The sequence below is a fragment of the Neophocaena asiaeorientalis genome, unplaced genomic scaffold (genome assembly GCF_003031525.2).
Source record: "Neophocaena asiaeorientalis asiaeorientalis breed wild unplaced genomic scaffold, Neophocaena_asiaeorientalis_V1.1 scaffold150, whole genome shotgun sequence".
In the NCBI taxonomy this organism is placed as follows: domain Eukaryota; kingdom Metazoa; phylum Chordata; class Mammalia; order Artiodactyla; family Phocoenidae; genus Neophocaena; species Neophocaena asiaeorientalis.
The window spans coordinates 9,170,444-9,176,785 of NW_020176571.1; positions in this window are offsets into that span (position 1 = coordinate 9,170,444).

The following is a 6,342-nucleotide window of genomic DNA, read 5'->3' on the forward strand; positions in this document are numbered from 1 at the left end:
GTGAGTTGGTGGTGAATATGTTTTTTTGTTCCAAATTCCATATTCTACTCACAGAGGTGTCCACTTATGTTTCAGTCACGGAAATTAAAGTCATGGATCCAGGGTTTGCCATTTATTTCACATTCTTATGAAACCAGCAATACTGTATTTGCTTACTACATTTTACTTGAAAATGAAGATTTTTCTCTAATTAAAATTGCCTGATGCATTTTTTCTTTAAAGTCTGACCCCACTGGATCAGTTTCAAACCCTTTCTGAGTCCAGGTTCTTTCGAAGATGCTATTTTTCTTTTTAGGAACTTGAATCTCATTTTCCCCAGAACCTTCTTTTGATGAATAGTGCACTACAGGTAATTTAAGCCAATGAGCCTCAGTGATAAAATTTACAAACCCACCAAGTCATTACATCTTCAAGAGTCATCACAGTGGACTCTGGACTCAGCTTCGGAAGAGCAGGCATACTGGTCCTAGCTTTGGAGCACTCAGCCTTCCCTATCTCAGGACCTCATCTGCAAGAGGGGATAATAGCGTTCGTCTCGAAACGGTGGTCTTATGAGGGTCCAATGTGATGACACCAGAGAAGCTGCTTTCAAGTATGTAAAGTATTGTGTTAATCAGGGATGTCTTGTGTTCTAATAGAAACCAGTAACAAACTAGCTTGGAGCAAAATGAGAGGAGTTGTTTTACAAACACAGGCTGTCCCACAGAACTGAAATCCAGGGAGTTGGACCTCCTGAGCTGCAGGATCCAGAAACTGGGGAGTTTGGGGGTGCTAAGTGTTATCTGTCTTTCTAAAACCCGTGGTCTCTCTTCTCTGCCCCTCTTTGAATGTCCCTTTCTTTCTTCTGACGCTGCAGGCGATCTTAATCTGCACCTCCATCACACATGTGCCAAAGACAGCTTTCTTAAAACTGCTCTTTGAATTCCAAATCTACATTACCTTATTAATCTCTAATTTACAGTTTACTAATTGAAGTTTCTGAGACTTGGTTTCAAATTTTCAGGAGAGAGAATTTGGTTGGCCAAATTCGGGTCAGATAGATACAGCCTCTCCCCTCCTCTGGTCACCTTCAGAAAGAGAATCGGGGGAGTTCCCTGGTGGCCTAGTGGTTAGGATTCTGGGTTTTCACTGCCGTGGCCCGGGTTCAATCCCTGGTCTGAGAACTGAGATCCTGCAAGCCACGTGGCTTGGCAAAAAAAAAAAAATCTAGAGAATGGGAACAATGGGATATAATCTCTCAGCAGAAGAGCCTAAGGGAGCAGACTTTCTGAGAAGGGAGGATGGGACAATGAAGAAACAATGAGTGTTACACAGCTCAAATGTGATGAAGAATATTGAGGACACCACACACATCCTTATTTCCACACTTTTGAAAGCTTTAATCTACTCAGGATCTGCTCTGGCCATATGATTACTGGCACATTTGTAAATATGGACAGGTCTCAGAGAGCCCCGCCAACCATAGCATCCTTTCACATTATGTGTCAGATTCATGTCTCCAATATTGTCTCAGTTGCCCTCTTAAGGAACATAACCTCTTATACTTTTATCCCACAGGGATCCAGTTAATTTCAATGCACATACTGTCTGCATCAAATCAAATTCTTAATCTTCCCTATTCCCTATCTCCCAAACGTTTCCCTCTGTATTAGCTCGGATTGACTATAAAATGTTATAACAAATGGACCTCCAAAATATCACAGTTTAACAAAATAGAAATTCATTTTTTCTCTTGGGTCAGATCAGGGACTCAGGTTGATGGTGGCCCTATCACCTTCAACATGTGGCTTCCAAGGTTACAGCAATATTCACCTTTACAGCCCATGGGAGGGGGAAGAGAGAAGCAGAAGGGAAGGAGTCATGTGATAGGTTTTATGCACTAGGCCTGAAAGACACATATCACTTTGGCTTACATTCTGTTGGAAAACACCTAGCACCAGGCCACATCCAACAGTAAAGGAGGCTGGGAAATTTAGAGTAGCTGCGCAGCTGTATGCCCAGTTACAATTCCGATACTGAGGAAGAAGGTGAGGATGGAATTTGGTGGACAACTAACTCTCTATTACATCATCTCTCTGTGTTACTTCTCTTAATTAATGGCATTATTCTCTCAAATACCCAAGCGTGAGTCCTTAAAGCCATCCTCCATTTCTTCATCTTTCTCCAGCCCCTGTATCTGTTCTGACTACCTAAGCAAGCACACATTCATTCCTAGTTTCCCATTCCCTCCTCTGCAGTACAGCTTAAGGCCATTGTATCTCTTGCTCGAGCAACTGCAATCAGCCTGCAAAGTCACCTGCCTGTGTCAGCCCCTCCAGGCTCATCACACCCATCCTCTACTCTGCTGTCAGATGCCACTACTGAACACAAACATCTGATTGTCCAAGACGGCGTGGGCTTCTTAACAGTTGCCTCCGCTTCCCGTCAAGGCTGTGCGCACCACATACAAAGCACCTGCAGCTGTGCCTTCGTAGCTCAGTAGCTCACACAAGACAGCCTCCTATTCTCTGTTCCAAACCCTCTTATTGTGGTCTCGTGGCTCATGCTTCTACCCTCTTGCCTCACACCCATACTCTGTCCAACAACCAGCTCCCTTTGGGTTAAGACCATAATGGGACGGTCCACCCAGCTTTCATTCAGCTGTGTACCTAGACACTGTCTCTCAGGGCCCAGGCTTGCTCCGGGTCAGGAGACAAGTTTGGACAGTGATCACGATATTCTTTTCACCAAATGCTCCATTGCTTACTGAATAAAACATTTTTTTTTTAGCATGTCATCCATACAGCTGCCACCGTCTGACCCCATCCGCCAATTAACACCCCTGCCAATACATCTTTGTAATCTTCTTGACATTTTCCTCATTCTTCAAGACCTGACTCATATCACCTCCTTGAAGGCTTCCTCTTTCTCCCTCCTCTGTACTCTGTCTTTGGACTGCATTCTTCCAGGTTTTGCTTTCTGTCTCTGGAGTTTTTGTGCACATGGTGGTCTCCCCATCTAGGAGGTATACTCCCTAAAGGCAGGGACTGTGACTTCTCATCCTTGGGCTGCTGAGAATACCGCCTAGGGGAATACCTTACACATGGTAAGAGCGCATCATTCCACTGCTTAGAACCTCCTAATGCTTCAGTGGCTTCCCCTATCACTCAGTCATTGATAAAAACCCTCCAGAGGCCTGCATGGCCTCATATGAGCAGATGTTCCGGCTGCTACTCTCCCCTTGCTCCTCCATGTTCCTTGAACACATCACACAAGACCACACTTCAGAGCTTTTGTGTTTGCTGTTCCCTTTATCGGGACACTCTCCCCAGATATCTGCATGGCTGCTCTCTCTTGAGTCCTCGGGGCATCTCTCCAAGGCCACTTCCTCAATGAAGCCTTCCCCGACCATTCTAGTCCCACTGGGACCTCACGACACTCTCCTTCTCCCTCCCTTGCTTGTTTTTTCTCCACAGCATGTATCACCTCCTTATACAGTGTATATATTTCACTCATGTATTACTGTGTATCATCTGTCTCCTCTCCCCCTACTAGAGTGTAAATTTCATCCTAGTTTAAATCTGTTTGTTTACTTCTGTATCCCCAGGGCCTCGGATATCAAAGGCACTCAACAAATCTTTGTTGAAATAAAGAATAAGCAAATTAATAGAAGATGCTCAATAAATATTTATTACATTGAATGAAAAGTGTCAGAAACAGACGACTGTCAAATTGCCAAACTCTAAAAACATGTCGGTTTAGAAGACTAGTGAAATTGAGTGAACGTTGCCTCACCATAAACACCCTGGAGGAAGGATTAAAATTGTGTGCTTGTGGTGGGAGGGGCAACAGAGCAAGGAAACCTGCGCCTTCGCAGAAATTTGGGGCTGCCTGACTTCCCCCCTGCGAGGACCACGGACCACACCTGGGAGGCGAGCTTGCCCTGCCGCCCCGCCGGGACGCTTGGCTACCACACAGGTGTTTTCTTTTAAGTTATTTTGGGCTTCCTCTCTCTCCTCAGCTGGTGAAGGACACGCAATCTTGGGTGGCTTATGGGACGCCTCTCAGCTCTAAGGAGAAAACTACCAGGAGTGAAAATGACAGCAAAAACATCACCCAGGACTAGATTCTGGGTCTTGGGCCAGCAGAGCCCTTTTTAGAGCAGTGCCAGTGGAACTTTCTGTCTTCTCCCCAGGCTCCGCCTTTACGCTGTTTATTGGAAATTCTTCTCCCCAGCTCAGTCTTTTAAAGCCGCCGCCTACTTTCCGCAGGAGGATGGCGCTCTGAGCTCCCAGTTCCCTCTTCCCCCGGGGACTCCATAGTATTTTTTCACGCTTCGTCGCTACTACAGCAGACGCCTGCCTTCTCATTATTTGCTGTGCAGATCTCCGGTGCCTTGACTGTAAACAAAACACTTTAGATCATAGCAAGGTCGGAGTAAGCACAGCCTTTCTGCTGGCAGCCAGACGTCTTAAGGTGGCGTGACTGTGACTCGTTTACTTTTCAAGATTAACAAAGCGACAAAATGGTGGTCCTGCATATTAGTTGAAGAAATATTCAGGGTGTGGAGGGGATAGAAGTATTCATTTTTAACTTTTCTGTAAGATATTAATTCCACGAATAAAATCAAACATCTGTGGCAAGGTGCAATACTCTAGACTATCTCCATTTACATAGATGTGGTAGTTTGTGTATTTATGCATCTGCATTGATGCTTATATATAATATAGAATTCCGGTGTAGTCTAGCAATTGTGTAAAAATTTCAACAATGATCTAATTTCAGGAATAGGGTATAAATTATGGTATTGAGACCTACCCTAATTTTCCTGTCCCTCTCCCCCTCTTCTCCAACTCAGCAAACTAAGTGGGGCGTTCAATGTAAAAAAATAAAGAAGATGAGACCTTTTACTTTGATCCCAGGTGAAATGTTTTCTGTCGGTCAGGTAGGAAGTCCCGACCTTGAAACAAATTTTGGGCACTGCCTCCCTCACTGCTCTCTGGGTCTCACCCTGCCCTTTTGGCATCTGCATTTTAGTCAAATTAGTGCCAAGGTCATACCAAAGGCCAGTGACAGCTGTATTAAAATATCAGGGACCACAGGCCACGTCAAGGAAACATCTGCAGGCAGCCCAGGTCACGAGAAGGAGCCATTTTGAATCATTTGTAGGAGAGGGACATAGGCGAATCCAGACGAAATCCCAGACCAGTTGGGGTCATCAGGAGGGAAAGGAACAGAAAATGAACCAGCTTTAGAGTCAGGAGACCTGCCTCTAGTCTGCTACCAACTGGTTATGTGTCCCTGGACAGGAATCCTCTCGGTCTCTATTTCCTCAGTGGTAAAAAAAAGAGAGGGTTGAACCACAGGGTTCCCAAGGTCCCTCCCAGCTCTTACATTCTGGAGTGTATGAAGCAAGGCAGGGACACAAAGTGGACGAATAATACGTGGTTAAGAAAACAAGTTAAAAGTCAAACTCATTTGTAGCATAGACGCCCAAGAAAACTGTTGTGTACAATTGCCGTTGTGTACTGTTAGAACTGGAGATTAGTTTTCAGTAAAATGTGTAACTTTGACCCAGACCAAGATCATACACGGGGTTGGGGGGAGGCAGTTAAAGACTGGGCTCTGTTTCAGATATGACAGCCCTGTCCATCCTGTTTTAACGTCCATCACCTTGCTCAAGATCATATTGCTTAGATAAATTTCAAGTTGCAAAGGGGAGCAGAGAAATGCCCAAGTAATCATCAGACGTGAGAACACGGTGGTGGTGGTTTTATACATCACTTCACAATCCGGACTTCCCGGTTACTTTCACTCTTCGACGACCTGCAGCCCTCTAAAGGCGTCACTTGCATCTGAATGGTGTTCTGGGTGGGTTCCGAGAAGTGAGTCTGGTGGGAGAGAAAGGTGGAGGAAGGAAGGAACTGTTGTATTTGGCGGCGGGGAAACTGCTACAACCCGGCAAAGAATTGAAAAATACAAAGAAGAGACGAGTTCCCACACGCAGCCCGTGTCAGTGGCCTTAACTGTGACTGGGAAGCAAGAACCTGGGCCAGGGGTGTAATCTCTCTTTTTTTAAACTAAATGTGTCTGAGGCAGTTACAAAGCTTATTGGGGACTTGGGAGACCAGTCGACTTTTTGATCTGGAAATTCTTTCTTATTTTTTACTGAGGGAGAGCTTGGGCTCAGAATACATTATAAGTGCTGCGTCTCTTCCAGGCTAATTTATAGAAAGCCGTTCGCCGTGGCTTCTCCCCTAAGACCCCTGCCCCCCCAGACTAGCACAGACTTCTAGGTTAAGGGTGAGCTAACCACTGCTCACCCCCACCTAAGTAAGTCACCCAGGCCGAAGGGCTCCCCGC